This window comes from Eucalyptus grandis, chromosome 5, assembly GCF_016545825.1.
Source record: "Eucalyptus grandis isolate ANBG69807.140 chromosome 5, ASM1654582v1, whole genome shotgun sequence".
Lineage (NCBI taxonomy): Eukaryota > Viridiplantae > Streptophyta > Magnoliopsida > Myrtales > Myrtaceae > Eucalyptus > Eucalyptus grandis.
The window spans coordinates 18714519-18723352 of NC_052616.1; positions in this window are offsets into that span (position 1 = coordinate 18714519).

An 8834-nucleotide genomic window follows, 5' to 3' on the forward strand; every position below is an offset into this window, starting at 1 on the left:
TGACCATATTTCCTACTGCGTCACTCTGATCATTTCATCCCAGAAACACTATCCTTCCTTTCGGTGCATAGCTCAGTTTAGTCTTATCCCCTTTGCCATCCTAGTGGTTTTCTGTCTACGGTGCATTCCCTCTGTTCTGTCCCATCGGTGGCGGTGGTAGTAGCTACTGTGGTCCCATCGGTCTGCGTGGACAGTCCTTCACCCGGTGCCTATGCTGGTTACATTCGTAGCAAGCTCCTATCATCAAAGGACAGGGGAGATTTCCATGTCTCCTTCCACACACTCGACAGACTCCCATGGCATTGGGTGTCGACTTCCCTACGTAGTCCTCTCTATTGGGTGGGATGGGATTCCTTCTTCCCATCATCGGTCCCTTCCCAAATCGACGATTATCTCAGTTAGGCACGAATCGCAAGCTAGATGTGGTCGCCCTCTCCATCATATTCTTCTCTAACCTCTCGTACGTCTCATTAAAGCTCTTTAAATTCAAGAGCACCAGCTAGTCTTCCAACTTCGGCATCAAGCCATCCCCAAACTATCCCACCCTATCCACAGGGTCCTCTACCAACCTCGGCGCATACTTGGCCAACTCGGCGAACTTTGCCTCATATTGATCCACGGACATTTGATTCTGGCGAAGCCGTTGGAATTCTGCTATCTTGGACTTTCTCACGTTGTCTGAGAAGTACTTCCCATTGAAAGCCTCATAGAGGCACCCATAGTCCGAGCTATGCCTTCAGGGAACAGTCTTCCTTGAGCGGCTCCTCACCACGTACTGGCATTACCTTGAAGCTAATAAGTCGCTAGAAGTGCCCGATCTTCCTCTGAACACCTCAGCACTATGAAGGTCTTCTCAAAATCCCTTAACCAAAGGGTCGCAACTTTAGGGTCGCCCACACCACTGACCCTCGGTGGCTTAAGTCTCAGGAATTGCTCTACCAGCTTGTGCATCAGTCTCCCCCTGATCACAATCCCAGGTAGGTTGGACTCCAGCAGGTGCGGCTGCAACAACGGCAGCGGCAGTGGCAGCTTGATTCTAAACTTGCTACCCCATCAAAATTCCCAAAAGCTCAAGCGCCTACACGATCCTATCTAATCTAGGATCGTCAGGTGCTGCTACACCAGTACCAGCCTGAGGCGGTACTCTCTCACTCGTATTGGCCTAAGTCTGCACTCTTCCTCGGGTATCGACCCTAGTCGGCATCCTATCCCGAGTGACAGACACGATAGACCTCCTCCTAGGAGTCTTCTGACTCGGATCACTCATCTTACAGGATCTCTACAGAACCTGCCTCCTAATTCCACTCCAAATTAGGAAAATTGAGTGACCCACACAAAACAAACTACCAATCAGCTAGCCAATCACAGGCGTCTATATAAGGGAAAAGTCTTTCCTACTTACTATCCCAAAACCCATCGCACCTTATCACTCCAAATTCTAACCTCGCTCTGATAGCACTAAATGGGGATGTCACGCCCCGAACCTCGAGCGTGCACACAACCCTCGGTGATCGATAGAATTTTGCGACATTTCTAGGACTCGTCGCCGACCATTTTCATTTCATTATACATGCAGAAACGAATTAACTAATCCCCTAACAACAACATACATGGGATAGAAAAACAGGACAACCAGTTTCAAATCAAATACACTTTCATAACACCTCAAGCTTATACAGAAGGTCTATCTCATAAAGAACTACTAAGCCACCTATGCTCCTGACCCTTCCGCTTCAAGCTCCGAGTTCTTCACACTAGGGACTTGAAAATGATTATACAATAACCAATGAGATATAAAATCTCACTGAGTCCTCCCCCTAGTCCCCTAATTAGAACACCAACTCAACTCGGGGTATCTCTTTATAACCACCCCATAAAACAAAGCATTGACTAACAACCAACAATCAATAGTTGGTTTGCATACAACTTTACCTGGTATGCCATACCTTACATGTTATAACTCAGCAAGATACAAGCAATGCACATTGCCAGTAAATGATGCAGTTCATCAATCACATACAAGTCGCGTCACAAGCGATCTCACCTAGCCATTGCCACACCCTGCACGTTATCGATTCATGCGTGCGTGCCATAAACAATGTGCTCAACTCATGCATGACCGAAATCAACGATGCAATGATTCTCATGCGTTCTTGCACATTAATGCGCCACCTATCACGCATCAATCCATCACACGCGTCCCGATTATAAGGTAAAACCGTTATGACATGTCCCATACCATGCTCCACAATTTTACCCCATAATAAGGCACAACGATCTCAATCAATCACGCGTTCCAATTATTAAATTTGCCCCTTAAGGGTACCACCTACTCATAAGTTTGATGTCTTCTAGTGTAGCCAGGCTTCGTCTCACCACCATTGAGCACGACAACGTTTATATCTTAATAGACGGCTTCCCCGAAGGGGAGTAGGTCCAGAATCTACTGCGACCCGAGTACGACCTACTCATAAGTTCGGTGTCTTCTAGCATAGCCAGGCTTCGTCTCACCACCATTGAGCACGGCGACGTCTATATCTTAATAGACGGCTTCCCCGAAGAGGCGTAGTTCTAGAATCTACTGCGACTCGAGTACGACCTACTCATAAGTTCGGTGTCTTCTAGCATAGCCAGGCTTCGTCTAACCACCATGGAGCACGATGATGTCTATATCTTAATAGAAGGCTTCCCTAAAGGGGCGTAAGTCCAGAATCTACTGCGACCCGAGTCCCAAATGAATGGGTATCCCATATAGGGTAACGTCCAGCTTAAAAGCTCGAGACAGGTTCTCTTTAATCAACACACGATCAATCAATCTAGGCTCAGGACACTGTTTATTACACTCAAATGCCTCAATTAAAATGGTGATCCTGGCCTTTTTTCTTCGTATTAAAAACATCTGGGAAAATAGGCGTTTGTGGGTGCACGGTCAATTCGAACCTTGAAAAGTGATACTCTTCCTTCTTGAAATCCCACGGTTTGATTTAGTCATTAAAATCACTATTGGTGTTAAAACCCGATGTGGCATCCCAAAATTCATGACAACCTCTGGAGTGCCATGAACCATGATTAGGTAATGGGAGTGCCTTTTGGTTTTGTATTAGCCATTGAGTTGACGAATTTCAATTAATTTAAGGCCGAGCTTTGTAAAGGATGATTGCTTGGATGGAGATGTATTTTCAAGTGACCCAAGGATTTATTAAAGTGCAAATTGATATAGAAATCTTATTCTTGGTGGTGCACTTTATAAGTTGAATTTTATTGATTTTAATTATAAATTTTTATGGGCTTATAAGTTGAAATTAGAATTTTATTTAAATAAGGGTTAAATGGAATAGGAATAGGAGGGGGTGGGCTGATTTTTAGGCCCAAAAGCCCATCCAACCAGCCCGCGCCAGCCCCTATTCGACCATCCCATGAAGGCCCAAGCTTGGCCCATGTCGATGCATGGAGGGAAGGAGTGAGGAGCCGCATGGCCTCCAAGTGTCTTCGGCAAGGGAGACACTTGTCTCCTTCTTAGGGACAAGTGTCCCCCATGCAAAATAAGAATGCATGCAAATATATATACAACCAAAGAGAGAGAGAGAGGGAGTGGTAGGTCTAGGTGCCGAAAGAGAGGAGAGAAAGAGAGAAAGAGAGAAAGAGAGGAAGAGAGAAAGGAGAGGAAGGAGCTCGCCGTTCGTCCGCCCGCACGCCGTCCGTCTGTCGCCGGTGTGCCGTCCGTGTGCCGCCGTCCGCTTGATCTTAGAGGCAAGTTGGGATCTATTTCCACTCTTGCATGTGTGATTTGTTGGTGGTAGATCTCGGATGTTAGGGTAGGCAAAACCGAAGCTAGAATGTGACTTGTTTTTGAAAATGCTTGCTGATTTCGTGTAAACCGCCTGACCCAGAAACTTGTGGAGGCTTGCATGCATGTTTCTATTTGGATTTTGATTTTTATTCCTTAATGAAAGTTGTAGCCAACATCTTAAACTACAACATACTAAAATTTGGGACAAAATGGTGGAGCTTTAATGGGTCAAACCCTCATCCTACGAAGACACTAGATCTGGATCTGTTTTGCTGACCTTTCGGTAGATTTGTGGTTGCATGTCAATTTTTACCAGGAATCTCTCTTCTACTTCTTCATTAAACTTGTAGAGAACATCCTAAAGACTAACATACTCAAATTTGAAGTAAAATGAGCAAGTGTAGCCTAGTGAATCGACTTACTCTTGAAGACGGTAAATCTGGAGACGCGGTACAGGACACCCGAGACTTCACGGACCCATATGGTGACTATTATTTGGAAATTTGACTTAGATCCCTTGATGAAAGTTGTAGGGGACCTCTTGAAGTAAAACATATCCAAATTTCAGAGGAAACGAAGAAGAATAAATGGGTAAAAACTCGATATTTCGGAGACACCTACACTGGACGTTTCGGTGCGAGAACCAGAAGCTTCGTACAACTATAGAAAATGATCTAAAACGAATCTGGCCTAGAAGTCTTCATGAAAAATATACTTTAGTGTCTTAATTATAACCTGATAAAATTTCATAATTTTCAGAGGTCGTTCGGGTATTTTATGTGGCATCCCAGAAATTCAAAGCCGAGCCTTAAGGTGAGTTAAAATTTTTAATTAGGTGATAGAATTTCTTTTGGCTTATGCCTTAGCCAATTTGTCTTTTAATTTGATGATTTGTGTATTTAAATTCATAGATTAATAATTGGCCATGAGATTATAAATTTAAATCTTAATAAACAAAGTATCCCAAGACTTTGGCCAAGATGAAATTTGAATTTAGAAATATTTATAAAAAGGAATTCAAAAAAATAAAGAGAAGAAAAAGGAGTTAATTATTGAAATGGGCCTTGGGCCCATTAGCCTAAAGCTTGGTGGGCCAAGCTAGTCGGCCCATTAGGGCCCAAGAAGGGAGCTCGACCAGCCCAAGGGAGTGGCCGGATGGGCCTAAGCCCAAGCCCATTCAAATTCAAAAATAAAAATTACAAGTGGCAAGACAAGTCCTCATGCATTGGTCCCTTTGAAAGGCAAGTAATCATGAGATTAAGGGGATATAAAAAGAGAGAGAGAAGAGGAGTGGCCGGATTTCTTAGCTTCATTTTCGTCCAAAGAGAGAGGTGTGCGAGAGAGAGCCCGAGAGGGAGAGAGAGAGGAGGCGGAGCCGAGAGGGAGGTGCCGCCGTGTGCTCGCCGTCCGATCGCCGTGTCCCGTCGCCGTTCGTCGTTGCTTGTTCACCTATAAGGCAAGTGGAGTCCATAACTTCCCTTGCATGTTTGTTGTGGTGTTTGCATGTTAGATTATAGGTGTGATTTGTGCGAAAAACCGAGGTAAGAGTTGATATTTTTGCAAACCGTGTGACTGTTCTCGTTCGGTTTGTTGGAGTCAGTAGCTTGTTCGAGTTTGCATGTGGGTTTGGAGTTCGATTTTGGCTTCGGTGTGTCATGAAAGTTGAAACTAACGTCTTGTACTATGACATACTAAAATTCGTAGAAAACAATGGAGATTTGAGGGGTCAAAAGTTCTATTGTACGGAGACTTTAGATCTGCGAAATTTTCACTGACCTCTTGTTGATTTCTTGGTTGCATGTTGATTTCTGTTGGAGATCTCACTTCGTTGTCTTCTTGAAACTTGTAGGAAATACATTAAGCTACAACATACTCAAATTTGAAGAGAAATGAATGAGTGTAGCCTAGTAAATCGGCTAGATCTCGGAGATGATTGATTCTGATGAAGTGTACCGAGACACCCGAGACTTCATGGACCAAAATGGTGACCCTAATCTGGTTATTTGGCCTAGATTTCTTCATGAAACTTGTAAAGGACACCTTGTTACATAACATACTCAAATTTCAGAAGAAACGAAAGAGAATTGATGGATGAAAACTAAGAAATTCGGAGGAGTGTGTTCTGGACGTCGCGGTCATGATTCCAGAAGCTTCGTAGGGTTGTAGAAATTAATCTAAAATAATTTGGCTTAGAGTTCTGCATGATAAATGCACGAAAATGTGTTGGCTATCACCCTGTAAAATTTCGTAATTTTTGGAGGCCAAATGAGTATTTTAATCGAATTTATTTGGAAACTGTGCAAGTCTGGCCATTATCCGAATATAAGGTGCTATTTTGTGAAAATTGTGAAATTATAAGAAATTCAATTCGGCCACAAATTTTGTATGAAATTGTGATTCTATTTGTTTGCTTAATGATTTTTGAGTATCATGATTTTGGGAAAAATCATAGATATTAAATTTAATATTTATGGAAATAAATAATAATATAATAATATAATAATAATATAATAATATAATAATTAAAATAATTAAAATAAAATAAAATAAAATGGATTTTTATTTGGCCATGGATTCAATTCCATTTGTGTGGCACTTGTGTGATGAGGTCTTTCTACATGTATTAAGTTGAAATGCATATGTGATTAAGCTTTGGCATGTGTATGACATGTGAATTGAAATGCAAGTGTGATTTGTTTGATGCCATGCCAATTGCCATGTTAAATTGAGATAAAAGGATAATTGTGGATGAGAATGAGGTTGTGGTGGAGGATGTTGTCTGGTGGCCTGGTGGCGTAATTCCAGAGATTCCCTGGGAGTTTCAGGATGCCCGAATGTGGGGGCCGGAAGCCCCATCGGAGGTTTCGCCCGAAGGGAATGCCTCGTGATGCTAGTTGAGATGCGAGATGCCCGGAATGTGGGGGGCCGGAAGCCCGGTGGCCATGGGATGGCTGAGTTTGCCGGGAGGCCTGTCGGAGGTTTCTGCCCGAAGGGTTGATGATGAGATTGATGATGGAGCCCTGTCGGAGGTTTCTGCCCGAAGGGTTGATGATGAGATTAATGATTTGAGAGATGGGTGATGTGGTGATCAAAATTTAAAGATAAAGATGATAATTAACTCATGGCATGTGATGTGATATGATGATCACCTATGATAATATATGCATGATGATGCATGATGATGATGGCATGTGATGTGATATGATGATCACCTATGATAATATATGCATGATGATGCATGATGATGATGGCATGTGATGTGATATGATGATCACCTATGATAATATATGCATGATGATGCATGATGATGATGGCATGTGATGTGATATGATGATCACCTACTATAATATATGGATGATGATGCATAATGATGATGGCATGTGATGTGATATGATGATCACCTATGATAATATATGCATGATGATGCATGATGATGATGGCATGTGATGTGATATGATGATCCCCTATGATAATGATATATGATATACCATGATGATGATGATATATATGATGTGATGATGCATGATACGCATGATTACAAGGTAGGTGATGCTTGCAACGTGTGATGATATGCATGATGCATTGGAATGTTATTGGATTTCCCTATCTGCTAAGTAGTTGTACTCACCCCTTTTGGGATAACATTTCAGATTAGAAAGATGCCGCTTCCTACCGTCACGCGAGGCACCTTCTATGGTATTCCGTCAGATGTAGAAGTAGAATGTACGGAGATCGACCGCGTCACTATCCCGGACCGACATTTGTGCGAATGCGTGTGCTGGTCATGTACGACGTGGGCCCGCCGAGGGCCCATCATCCAGAGTTTTTGTCTGTTCATGTCCGCCGAGACGGAGTGTTTAGGGGGATGTTGCCGCCACCACCACCCGATGCACCTAGATGGGTGTGATGGTTTCGTGAAGGGTAGAGAGCTGGTGTCATCTTTTGGGAGTAGCTGCCCTTTGTTGGATGGGGGATGTCATGTGATTTTCTTTAGGGTCGTAGTATCTTTTTGGGATGAGGCCGAGTGTGGTTGAAAATCTTGGTCTCCTTTTGTTGTATCGACCCATGAAAAACCCATCACGATAATATGTAAATAAAAGTGGCATGGCTTATCTTTTAAATTCGATGATTAGTGGTGTGTATTTGTATCATGGATTGGTAGGGGATAGATGGTGATGTTTAATTTGCTTCCGCTAAGAGTCGCGCTGGGGCTGCTTTTGAAAAAAAAAAAAATGTGCCTCGTGATTAATGACGCTTGTTCAAGTACAAGATGAAAAAGGAAATCAAGTGTAACATCGGCGCCGGTGACGACCTGCGAAGGGTTCGGGGTGTCACAGCCGCCCTTTTTGGTATCAGAGCGAATGGTTATAGGTGGAGTGATAAGGAGCCTCATTTGGAAATTGAGGAACATGATGACAATACACACCATAGGATCAAAAAAGAAATAATTGAATAACGGGTGATGGGTATTCACTCGTAGATCCCTAGTAGTTTGTTTTGAGTTATTTTAAGTGCCAGTAACATGTATATGTTACTTATGTAGTGATAGTAATTGCTTTGAGTGGAGGCAGTGAGTCTCAGATTATCCCTGAGGCAATGCTTGGAAATTGCAGGAAGTCATGGTGCGAGCTGGAAGTGCTCATCCATCGAGGGCTGAAGCCTCTGCTGCAAGGGCTGAACCCCGAATGGAAGACATCCTGCGGGCATTAGCCAATATTGGAAATCTGATGGAGAGGCAAAGCGCAAAGAAACGGCCGGAGCGAGAACGCCGTACTCAAGGACTAGTGGAGCAGTTTTTGAAGCTGAAGCCACTTAAGTTTAATGGAATGGGAAGTCCTGAGGAGGCAGAGCAATGGATTGATGGGATGGAGCGAATTTTCCGGCTATTGGACTGCACTGATGCTGAGAAAATAGTCTTAGCAGAGTATCAATTGGAGGGAAATGCGAAGTTTTGGTGGAGAGCTTCAAGGACATAATCTTTCCACCGAGTGCAGCGATGTGAGCTGGGAAGAGTTTGTTAGGGCTTTCAATAGGAAGCATTTCT